At 35.0% G+C, this 13514-nt stretch overlaps 1 protein-coding gene across 5 annotated transcripts in view; it reads right to left on the bottom strand.

Annotated features, from left to right (window-relative positions):
* Positions 1-13514, bottom strand: part of RGS7 (regulator of G protein signaling 7) — a 248123-nt gene that overhangs the window by 129163 nt on the left and 105446 nt on the right. The window lies entirely within an intron of this gene.

Consider the following 13514-nt stretch of genomic DNA (forward strand, 5'->3'; position numbering starts at 1 on the left):
ATATTAGCTCATTTTTTCCAACTTAATTTTTTAGGCTAATTTGGCCCATGCATTTTATAAATTATGCCTAACCCAGAGGTTCATTTTCATGTGAATTATGAACAGCAAGCCCTTTTAGTGGAAAACACAAAGAATATTTAGATAGAGTCACTGGCTGACAATGCCAGTTTTTATTCTTGCACATCTTGTACTTGAAGTTTACACATTAGATAAGTTCTATCTTTCCTTCTTTTAATATCTAACTTCTCAAAATATTCAATAACATTATGATAAAAGGAATTACAACTATTCTTCCTTTTTCCTTAAATCACCAACATACTCCATATGAAAAACTGTGTGACAAAGCATTTTATATTATTTTATTAGTAAAATCTTAAAAAAATTTCTATCTCACCTTTGTCCCCCAGTAGGTTCCCAAAGATTTCATTAAAATTTTGTGGCTGGGTTATGTTGAAAAAAGAAACTAAGAGACAAAATTCTGTTATACACCTTTCTTCCACACAAGTCAGATGACCCAAATTGTCAGACAGCAAATTAGCATTAGTTGTAGCTGTGCACTAATTGGCCCAATGGGGGAGTTCTATAGAGTCAGGAAAGGGAAAAGGAGCTGGGGTCACCAGTGGTGTATGTAGGGAAAAAGAACAAAAATCCATATCAAAAATGAAAACAAAATCAATTGGTTCGACTGCTCATGAAAAACATGTTTATACAGTGTCTGGAGGTTCACATGCTCCATGTACTTATGGATCATACACTAACAACCCAAGGAGCACAAATCCAGTGGCATAGTCCAAAACATAAAGTACACACAAGAAGTAGATATTGTTAGCAGGATGTGAAAGACCAAGTCTATTGCTCAGAATTAAGCAATGTACAAATGTAACAGAACAAAAGAACCAATGTTCCTTGTAATGTCTTTCATCTGACATGGAATTTAATTATTTAAATAGAAAAGGCTATTAATAATGTCCTGAATAAATTGTCAAGCAGACAAACTATTGTCTATGAAGTGGAATCTCTCCTACATTTGTTATCATATAATAAGTGAAGGCTTGTTTCAAACCCCTTCTAAATTCAGCTGGTAAACTTATAGCCCTTAAACGAATAAGGAGTCACTCAAATTCAGGTGAATACCTTTGATTTATAGAATAAAGTAAATTATAACCATAGGTGTGTGGTCTTCTATGGAAATGAACAGAAGTAAATTTGATGATAAATTCCATACATGCAGTGTAAGCTTATAAGAATACTGCTAGAACTGCTGAGTGAATAATAATGTATGTTACACTGGACAAAGTTTAGAAGACAATTCATACATAAGGCAAGATGATAAAGGTATATTTGCATTATAATAAGGATTGCTACAGACGTAGGACACAATCCTGGAACACAATATTACAGGTACTGATATGCAGTTACCTACTCAGGAATGCACAAGAGTGCAAATGTTTAATGCCTAGCATTCCTAGTGCTGTCAGTAATCAGTCTTTTGAGGGTATATGGAATAAATTGTTAACTGACATTTGCATATGCCTTGCTGAATTTGCTTCATGGACAAGATTTAATCTAAACTGTATAAAACCTAACTCTGACAGGGATTGTAGCTCTGGGGGAGTTCTCTGGTTTTGATTAGCAAAGTGAGCTCTAGAATGTCTGCACTGCAAACTTACACCTTCCCCTGCACATCTAGCTCAGATTATTGTTGCATGTCAGGAACAAACACCCTCTGTGCAAAAGGCAGCTCACACTCCAGACAGCATCATTGTGAACTGCCTAGTTAATTCAGTGTACAAAGAAACAAGATACAACACAACATCAGACTCCTAATTAGTTACAGTTGACCTGGGATTCTGTATGTTATCTGTTAGACCACAAAATTCTTACTTGTCTTCTCACTTTTTGTGCAGAAATCTAAAAGGTCACATGTGTTTTGTGGTCATCTTAAATCTTAACTCAGGAAAATGAAGGGCAAATGAAAAAAAAAAAAAAAGAAAAGCTTGAATTAAAGATGCAAAACCATCTAAAACAACATTTTCAGGTGCACAGTTTAACTTTCAATATATGTAGTCCCTATTTCTGTTTTAGCTGCTTTAAATTCAGCAAATGTATAATCTCTTCCACTGAAAAACATCTCTTTTAATAATATTTGGGAAGCAGCACTCAAGACACTTCTCTGTCATTCATCAACAATGACCTAAGACAATGAAAAGGGCAGAATATTTTAATTAGAACGATGAAAGAAAATCTTCATCTAATTTTGCTCAAGAAGTCTAATCTGGGAAACACAAGCTGCTGCCTGATATAATAATTTTCCTTTCTGATGTATCATTGTTTCCTTCTGAATCACCTGACCCAATGCTCAAAAGTGAAATACAAGCTCCTTCACTTCACCTCAGAACTAGGTTTTCACAGTTCTTTCCTTATGTGCTTACCTGGCTAAACCTGACTAGCTCTGATAATGTAATGGGATCTTTTTTAGCCCTAAGCCTTCTCAAAGAACTCAAAGAGAACAAATCCACAAACAACTGTCGCCTGATAAGTCTGCAAATGAAGCTCAATGTGCTTGAAAGAAGGAAGTTGTGTAAGCACATCTTTTAGCTTTTCAGTCATTATACACAATTAACAGGGAAAGTGTAGCTAGAAGAAAGTTCACAGTGCAGCAAGGATTCTACAGGAGCATTTCTAAATAAATGTATACTTCAAAAAATGTGCCCTTTGTTTACCAGTGAGGCAATTCTAACCCTGACAAAAACGCACTTAACCTTCTGATGCACAGGCAACTCAGACCAAACTTACAATATTAATACTTAAAACTTCACCCATCTCCTTGTGAAGATAATTTGCAGTCTTCATCTTGACATGTAAGGATGCTGTGAAATCTATTTCAAAGACTAACTCTGTGACAACAGTGACAATGTATCTTATATGAAACAAAAAGAAAGAGAATAGTGATATCCTGTAATAGAAATGCTACAAGATACAGGAGCCATTGCCTAATAATGACTGCTGACTCTGCTCCAAACACACTGGGAGCTAAGCATGGAGACATGCACGAGTTACCCCAAGGGCAGAACCCACAGAGAACTAACAAGGCCACAGAGTCAGTAGTATCTGGCCACGGGGAAGAGAGATTATCAAATGGGAAGCAAAGGTGATGCTTCTCAGTCATGTGTATTGCTAAAAGTCCATTGAAGGACTATGCTTATTGGGATTCTCTTCCTCTTTGATATGGTCATAGGAGGTTTCTGCCATATGGGGTATGACTCATTTCTTCTATCTTTAATCATCAGTCACTACCCAAAGGTAGTGCCTTTCTCCATTATTTACAGTGGAAGTCTTGACAACACACCAGGACTTGTATCCTTTAGCTACTTACAACTAAGTGAAATGAATACAACTAGGAGCAGAATTTTTATGGTTCCTCAGGTTTTAGTGCCATGTGGTTTGGGAAGAGCCTGATCTTTAAATTTCTAAATCTAAATATTAATTTCATCACTAATTATCCACACATCTTGCAAAAATTATCCCCTTGCACCATAATTCATCACTGCTTCTTAAGAAGTGGGGTTTTTTAATTAATTCAAAGACAACAAAAGTCAAAAGCTGAAAAAGTTTGTCAGTGCAGGACAAGAGTTTTTTCTTCCCTTAAAAGCAAGCCCAAATCAACTCCACATAAAGACGGTCACTAGATACAAGGATTCCAAGACTAGAAAAAGAAAACAATGGTCTGAAACTAACTAAAGTTCAAGAAATACATGGTAAAAGCTTAAAGCCTTGGCCTACTTGCACATTTACAGATACCTCAATTCGATTTCTGTTACTAAAACAAATTTCAGTGCCAGAGAATTAAAAGTACACCCAGGAATACTAGAATGAAACTAAACGTAATTTTGTACTCAGTTATCATACCTCAGAATAGGGGATTGCTCTTATGTTGAGTGTACTAGGGTCCACCCACACTACAGCTTTGTTAATTTTGCTAAAATCTTTCTTCTTCATTTTACCCACATGCAGGGGTGGAATAACCCAGTAGAACTAACTACAAACCTCATCCAAACTTGTTAACAAGTTGCATTATGTAATAATTTCTTACACTACACAACAAGTTTCCCTTGACATTTTTCCCCTCCATACTTAAACACATAACAGAGTCCGAGGTCATTAGTGCAGCTGGCCAGCAGGTTGCAGGAGGCTTTCCCTAGCCAGCACCCCATGCAGTGACGTACGTGAAGCATCATGGGCTGAACAAAACCAGCAGGGTAGGAGAAAACTGCAAGGTTCTTTACAAGATAATGGCCATTTTTTCTGTTTTCCAACACAGGCTAACTATACGGAATAGATAGATATATTCTCATCTTGTTAGTATTATACTGATGATGAATTACCTGTAACTGCTCTTGCTTTCAACAGTACTCCTATCTTGAAACTCCATTGTACTACATATGCTCTGTCTCACACACTGCCAACTACACTATAAATTTTCTGTTGAGACCTCCGTCAGCTAAAAAGCCCGTAATTGCAGGATGCAGAAAATTTGTAAGAAAGTATTTTGCTGTGGTTCACTGAGGCAACAAATCTGTATATTTACATGAATGGCTAAACTACCCCATCAGAGTTACCCTTTAGGAGCCTCAGACTCTCTGTCTTCCCATGCGAGCTGCTCTTTGCCTGGACTACACATGCCAACAATCACTGCAATTAATTGAATCATCAGAGAGCCACTTGAGAGTTGCCCAACTCAGTGAACCAGGGGGCTTTGTTCAGCTATTCAAGCTGCATCACAGAGAAGAAAAGAGCACAAAATACATGAACTACAAATCCCGTGAGGCTGCATTGACAAGCACAGATACAGGCAAACTGATTGCCAGATAAAATATTTCAGTGTTGCTCATGAAACTAAAGGAAATCATCTCAGGTCAGCGGTGCCGACAACTCTTTCTCTAAATCAAGCATGTAGAAATGAGACAGTTTGACATCTCTATATCAAAGATTTTAGCATTTTTCATTTAATGCTGAATGAGGTTATTTCAACTCTTCCTTCCTACTTGGGATGAAATTAAAGTTTAAAACATTCACAAGTCCAGAAAAGTACATTTAGATTTTTGGCTAAAGTACAATGCTGAAAGATGGCTTGAAACATTCAAGATTAACCAAACTGTTAACGGCAGTCATGTATGGACTATCTGAGCTTGCTGAAAAAAAGCAGTCAGTCAGAAGTTCCTCTAAATCAGCAATATTGCTTCTCTGGTCTACCAATACAGGGAACAGCCCTAAGTAATCTCTGATGAACATTAAAAAAGAAAATAACTTACTCAATGAAAAGAATACAAGAATGACTGGCCTCATCCTTTTCAGAATCTCTATTTGCTGAAGTAATTATTTGACACCATAAAATCAAATGACAAATCAACACAAACATTTCCAATCATATTAAATGGATGCAATGGAGATAGCTTGAAGAACCTAATTTACTACATATACCTATGACACTGACACCTCTGCCTCATGTTCTTTTCCTTCTGCAGTATGAAGTCACTGGTGTGAGCAAATAGTTCATACTGTGTCCTCAAACAGAATGTTTGTGGAGAGCCAAAGATGTTCTGGCTTCACATGTAGCACAAAACTCTGTATTGAAGCATTATCTGTCATCACTCTTATGTTTCCATTTGTAATTATCAATTTGTGAAATTCTAATTAAGATTCAAATTTATGTGCCCTATTTATCCATACTGTGTCAGATACAGCAAATAAAATTGCAGCAAATTTTAAACTGCAACAGGGGAGGTTCAGACTGGACATTAAGAAAAAATTTTTCACAGAAAGAGTGGTCAGACAGTGGAATAGGCTGCACAGGAAGGTGGTGGAGTCACCATCCCTGGATGTGTCTAAGGGTCACTTAGATGAGATGCTGGGGGATACGGTGCAGGGGAGAACTTTGTAGAGTAGGGCTGATGGTTGGACTCGAGGATCCCAAGGGTCTTTTCCAACCTGAGTGATTCTGTGAGATAGGTAATGTTCCAAATCGGCTGTAAAACAAGGCTGGTACCATATATATTAGCAGCTTATGCTTACGTTAAATGAGTGCACAGCAAGCTTTTGTTATTTGTTAAGAATAATTTAGGTTATTTTGAATTTATTTGAAAACCAATGCCAGTTCTGTGCAATTATTATTGAGACCTGAGTTAATTAGATGGACAGTCCCACTGGGCTTGTCCCTGCTATCAACACTGCATGTTCACCACTGAACCTTCATCAATATGACAGACTCTGCACACTTTGCTGATTTAGAACTGTGCTTTTGGAATGATAATTTTAAGCATGTTCTTGTGTTACTTATGCATCTAAAATGTTTAATCAACAAAACCAGCATTTCATTTAAAAAGTGCTTGCAGTTTATTACAAATCATACAAGTAGTTCTTTTGCTTTTCATTCCCGTGCCTTGCCCATTTTGAGCAGTTATACCAAATTCTTGATATCAATACCCAGAGAAGCAGAGAGTCCTAGGGACAGTGAATGAACATGCACTTACAAAGACACAGCTAGGCTACTATAAAAGAAGCAGTATTCACCTTTTAATAGCGCTGAACTATCTAATAATAAAGTTGAAAATAAATCCCTTGTTAGACATGTTCTCTCAATGGGGAAAAAAGCAGAGTCTTCATGTAAAATTTACTGAAATCACATAGAACATGCAAAATCAGTTACTGGCAGATCAGATATTGATAACTACTGCATAGCAAAGAATTTTCTACAGTTACTTTACAATGTTTTACTTGGAAGAGAGGGTATGTGAGGAAGAAATATAGTTTCAGAATTAAAAATGCTGGGGAAAAAAATGGTCTGCTGAAAGAGAATTTAGTTGACCTCTTTTTAATACTTTTTGGAAGAAGGATAACTTGAAAGCATTCTTTGAACTCCTGTGATTAACCTGTAATCATGTGGCCTGTTTGGAAGCTACAGCTGTCAGTGTATAAAGAATGGATAAAGGTTAATTCCCATCTCATAAAAGTGTACAATATTGAATGGAAAATCTTGAAGATATCATATAGTACATTCTGATTTATGCCAATAAATTATTCTCTTTTCTCCCAGGGACTGCTAATGTTGAACTAGTTGTTTGATGCATCAACATGTCACACAATATGACTTTTTTCTCTGCCTCATACACTGGCTAAACTGGAGATCTCTCAGTAACCTTCCATTTCCACTACCACTCTACAGTTTCACCTGATTTATTTCTTACTGTGCCTTCTTTGGATAAGTTGAACTGAAAACCTTTAACTAATACTGCATTTCACAAAAAAAAAAAAAAAAAAAAAAAGTGCTTCTTTATTCTAATTCAGAAAAATAGTGCAAGTTTGCTTCTGTCAGTATATTTTTTTAAGAATTCAGTAAGTCAAAAAATCCATACCACAGCATGAGCTGTTACTTCCATTTTTTTCAATTAGATTAATTTTTTCTCACCTGAGTCCTACATCCAGTTCACTGCATCTATATTAGTGCTATATGGCTGAACAGCGAACAGCAGGCTGAAATAGTTTCTAAAAGCTACTCAGCTGGTATTAAAGAAAAGCCATATAACTTTGGGGGAATATATCATATTGATTCAGCTTTGGAATCAAGAAAAGGTTACAGAAAACGCTATGCTAACTATGAAAAATTGTGTGGGTGGCAATTCCAGCTCCCTGGCCTTCACAAAAATGCAATTTCAAACAACAAAAAACTGTACTAAGTAAGGACAAAGGTTGTATTTTTTTAATTAACCACTTGAAAAATAATTCAAATATAATTTAAAATTGTTTCATACTCTTAATACTTCATAATTTATTTTTACTCTGGCTTTTCCAAGCCAAGAAACATTTTCTATATTTAGAAAATGTCACAATCAGACATGGAAAATATAAAAATCTATGCACTCATGCAAAAGTTACAACTCTAAATGAATGTTTTTCATGTTTAAATTCCAGATAGATAAAGAAAAGCATTTCAGTTTATTTATCTGATTTTCTTGGAATTTAGAAATTAATTAGAATTAATTAGAAATACAGCTTTCTCAAACCTTGAATGTTAGTGTTGCACCAGAGAAAGCTTATACAAAGGGGGTAAAAAACACATCCAGATGGTGAAATTTCAAAACTACTGAAGTCAATGATAATTTTGGAAACAGCATCTCTGCTTTTAGTAAAATCATAATTTCCATCACAGGTGTGAAATATTGGTTAGAAAGACAGAGGAAAAGGAAGCATTACTATGGGCACTTGAGAAGGAAACACAGCTTGAGGAAGGAGGTCTTGGTAAAAGAGTACATTAATAGAGGGATTTCTGTAAGAATACTTCATGCAGAATAAAATATAATTTTTTTAAAAGCAACTAAAACTATAAATAATATTTATTAATTTGTCAGGCCATGACTTGAGCTTCTAAACTGTGCTACTAGAGATAGAAATAATTCTCCTTAGGCAAAATACATATTTTTAAAATATGGTCTTTCAAAGCCAAGATGTTTCCTGAGTTGTACTGACCATCTGTGATACGATGGTCCTGACACTAGAAATGGGGTCTCCTCTCTATTTCAGAAACAGACAAGCTCAACTGGAAACCTGACCTCTGAGATCCCAAAAGGACTTTTCAAAACCATATTAGAAAAATGTTCAAAAGGTTTGGATTTTTTTCCAAGGAGGAACAAAAGCAAAATGTCAAAATTATCAGAAAAAAAAAAAAACAACCCAAAACCAAAACAGAACCAGAACAGATTCTGGTACTCTGGTCAGTATATAGGCTAAGATTTTAAAGAAGAAAACACAAGCACACATTTTTGTAGGAGATGCAAAACAAGGACTAAGTTAATTTATACACAGCTAACTCAGACACAAAAGTGAAAGGTAGCTAATGGCGCATTTTGCCTTCACAAAAAACACTCATGAAAATATTAGCTATAGGATATAGCAGACTCACAGTATATTCATCTACCTAAAAAAGTTACATTCCTCAGGAGATTACTTACGTATACTCCAAAATATTGTAATTTAATTCTAAAGTCCACAAAACCAGATGTTTTCTAAATTGGTACAACTGTCTTTCTTTATTAAGGGTTTTAAATCTAAATTTGTCTGGTCAAAATCTTTTTTCTCATTTGTCAGATCATCCCAAACATTACAAAGCCACATCACAGTAGCAGATCATTTTAGAATCAGCTATTGCCGAGCTAGGAGAAGACCTTTTAAAAAAAATGCAATACCATTACCCTTCAAATGCTGAAGAAGGAAGAAGTAATTACAAAAAATGTTTGAAATTACATGACAGAAATAACATTTCAGGGTACACAAGGATATGAAAATGGAATACAAATTCAGAAAATGAGCCTGCGTTTATTTTGAGGTTCTCTAACCTGCTCTGCACAATAGCTGATGAGGAAACTGATCAAAGCACAGTATTACTTCTCCATTCACAATGAAACTTCAAGGAGGAACACTTAGATCACAGAATCATAGAATACTTTGGGTTGGAAGAGACCTCCAAAGATCACCTAGTCCAACCCCCCTGCAATGAGCAGGGACATCTTCACCTAGATCAGGTTGCTCAGAGCCCCATTCAACCTGACCTTGGATGTTCCCAGGGATGTGGCACCTATTACCTCTCTGGGCAGCTTGTTCCAGTGTTTCACCAATACATAGAGAAAGTAAAGCCTAAGCAGTTTGGTGATTTCTGTATTGCTTTCTTCCCTGTGGCAGGGGAAGACTGAAGGTCTTCTGCTAATATTTTAGCACCTAGGGAACTAAGATACTGTATAAAAACTAAATTTCTAGCTCTCTTGGTCCTTTAAATTGGTCTGAGGCCTTAAACCCCATTAAATACAGAAATACAACTGCTACAATCAAAAGAGATTTTTACCAGTAACTTTTAAATTATGCTCTTGTAGAAAAGTTGTTCTTAATAATTGTATTACAGTATGGTAATCTTTCAGTATCAATTATATTTGGCATTTTAAAAAATTGGCTGGTGATGTAATACGGTAATGTAGCATTATATGACAGATGGATTGGTTTCACAGTAGTCTGCTCACCCTCTGTTACACAACTTATTTGAAAACAAATATTTTATTTACCTAACCTGAATAGACAGAAACTAGACAGTCGTGGATATTCTGTGTCAGTTCTTAAAGCATGTCTAATTCACTGATTTTCACTTTAAGAGCAATGTAAAAGGAAAACAAATGAATGACTGAAGTAGTGATCTGCCAAGTGAATAATACAGAAAAAGAATGGATAAAATCCACAGAAAATACAATCGTGGTACATTCAATATGCAAAAAAACATATCAAGAAGAGTACTGAAATAAATGAAACCGAGCAGTTAAACCACTTTCCATAAAAAATTAACTACCAGCATTCCAATAACACCAGTATGTCTTCCCTCCTCATTATAAATTTTATCATCATCTTCTTTGAGCCAGTAGAAGTTCCAGGCCTGTTCACCTTTTTCTGCTTTTGAGAACATCACATACACACTAGTAATTTTCATGCTAAAAAGCAAACCTACCTATTATAGTGCTTGCTATTAGCAATTCGGGAACTGTAGTGTAAACTATAGGTTTATGTAAGAAAAGAAAAGCATACAAATATTAGTCTGCCCTTCAGTGACAAAATGAGGTATTTTTCCATGTCAAGCAACATTTTTTCATCTCTCATTAACTACACAAATTAGTCAAGCTTCTCATCAGAAAGTGACAAAATTTAAGAAAAACAGGTGATAGGTGTTCTTATTCAGCACGGAGTAATAAAAAGTTCTACATTCATTTTTTGAAAAAAAAATAGGGGTAATCTATGTAGAAGACAAAACCTCTTTTTTTTTTTTTTTTTTGCAAATGGCTTTTACAGTTTTGTAATGTAGTTTAATTTGAATGGGAAAGAAAAACCAAAATATGAGTATTTGCTATGAAATAAAATGATGAAAACAAATATTTCAGGTTAAACAACTTTCTTCATTTGAAAAAAGGTATTTCTGTCATCTATTACTGAAGATTATAAGTAAATGAGTGATTAAAATAATAAAAGGTATTTTGCAGAGAATGTCAAAATTGCCACCCTTTGATTTATAATTTCTCAACATTTCCAGAATTATTCCAGTACGGGAATAGCTGTATCAGCTATATCAGCCTGATTTTAAGATGAATTTAAAATCCTATTTTCCTAATACAGAGTGTCTGTTTTTATGATATTCACAAAATCCTGGCATTCTCCTAAAAATTACTAAAATCACAGCAAAAGTAATGATTAACAGAACGTAGCCAGTTGTTTCCTTATAGCAGTTATTTGGAAAAAGAGTCAGAATTTTGACAAGGGATTTTGATTCTACACAATGAATAGACAAAACAGAAATGAAAGCTCCTTGTTTAAAAATGAAAACTAAGTTAGCCATACTCTTTTATTAACGCAGGCTTTTCCAGGAGCTTTCTTAAAAGCAATATCTGATAAAGTGCAGTAGCACCAGTCTGTCAAACTCCATTACAACATCTAATTCCATTATACAGTTACCTCATACACACACACAGAGACTGACTTGGCTTCATCTCTTAAAATCAAAGTTACCTGATTTCCAGAAGCCCTGCCCTTCTCCATCCATTGAAAAAGGACTTATTTTTTTCTCACTCTTGCTTACATTGCTGTATTTTCACAAGTATCTCCCCTATGTGTTGGTACAGGAGCAATTTCAATAAAACCTTATTCATCAAACCACTTAAACAGTTGGTAGTCTTTAAGGCTGAAATTTTCTAAGAAAATTAAAGTAACTAAATACCTAACTTACATCAAAAACCAGTGGACTGACATATCAAAGGACAGCAGGTGACACAGTGAAGAGTGTGTACGTTCCGGTGCTTTGTGAAATAGCCCATTCGAATGCGACATTTCCTAGTTTATATTTTAGCTAGTTGCAGTATAATTAGCAAAAGTAGAACACATTTTGTGATACTTTCTTTCAATAGTCTGTAGCAATTACATCACCTCTAGCACTCCACTGGACTTGTTCTGAAGGAGTTAAGGAAATTAAAAACTGACTATTTCCCTCAGTCATTTATTTTTTCTCTGTCTTTAAAAACATGAATTTATCTTATGAATTCATGTTATATTTTTACAGAAAACCCAACTATAATTTTCTTGGGGATAAAGAAAGTAATTTCATTTTAAAAGGCTATTTTGCCATCAGAAGACTAGCTTTTGAATTCTGATGATTTAGACACTTTAAAGCAAATCAGGTCTGAATGTTCTGTACTTGTCCCATTTAGTCACAGTTTGACATTTACCGTATCTACATTTTATTTTCCTTTGCAGTCATATTCCTTTTGATTAGAAATATTCTGTGTCTTTATTGTCAAATCATGTTTGTGCCACGAAAGAAAGTAGAGCAACAGTCATTAACAGATTTGAGATATGTGAGCTCTGAAAATTTTGAACGATGGCTACAAATCCATTTGTTTAGTCTAGCATCTGATACACAATTAGGAAAGGAGATACTCTTTTGTTATAAACCAGTTTCCATATTCACACACAATTATATGTATACAATGAGATAAGAATAATATTAAAATCAGACACACTGTAATTTAGAATGAAAAACTGAAAATGGATTTGATTGAAATAAAAATTTTTAAAAATCCGCATTATAGCCCATCAATTCATTTGTGTAACTATTTTTTACTCTGGAAAAATTTAGGCAAAACACTGCATGAAAGAATTAAGTTAGAAATGGTATTATTCAGCCAAATTTTATTTTGCCAGAAGAACATGCTCATTCTAGGTATTAGTTACGGCAAGCAGAATATATGACACTATGCACAATGGAAGTCTGTATGCCATACACACCTTTTTGTCAGCCATAGGCTTGGACAAGACATCTCAACTCAATCTCATATTTCTCAGCTGATGTGTACTTGATAATTTTAAGAGTTGGAAGAGTCAGAATCTCTGTACTAGACCCAGTTGGATCAAACTGGTAGCTTGAATACAGGTCTTAGAAACCTTGGATCACACTAATAAATTAAAACATAATAAATAAACTTAGTCTGCAAGCACCTACCCCTTCCAAGCAAAAACCACAGATTCCTACTTTTGTCTGAAAAGAGTAAATACATTACACAACCAGCCTTTACCCAGGCAAAATTAAGGGGCTGCAGATGATGTGTACAAATACAATAAACCATAATTCTGTTCTGATTGTTTCAAACAAGGTGGGAGAAAAGTAAAATACCTAAATACATCAACACTGATAAGATTGCTCTGGCATTTGGAAAAAACAGCAAGTTGCATTTAGCAGATGAAACACTTGACTAGGACTTCAGAATCCTTGGTTTTCTTCTCCACTTTGCCATGACTGACCTTTGGCAAGTCAACGTAACCTCCTGTGGCTCAGAAATCCAAGACACAACTAAGGAAATCACCATTAATTAAATGACTTTCTAAATACTTTTGATGTGTTAGAGCATTGTAACTCTAGATAAAATTATAGTATTCAGATT

The sequence above is a fragment of the Strix uralensis genome, chromosome 3 (genome assembly GCF_047716275.1).
Source record: "Strix uralensis isolate ZFMK-TIS-50842 chromosome 3, bStrUra1, whole genome shotgun sequence".
NCBI lineage: Eukaryota > Metazoa > Chordata > Aves > Strigiformes > Strigidae > Strix > Strix uralensis.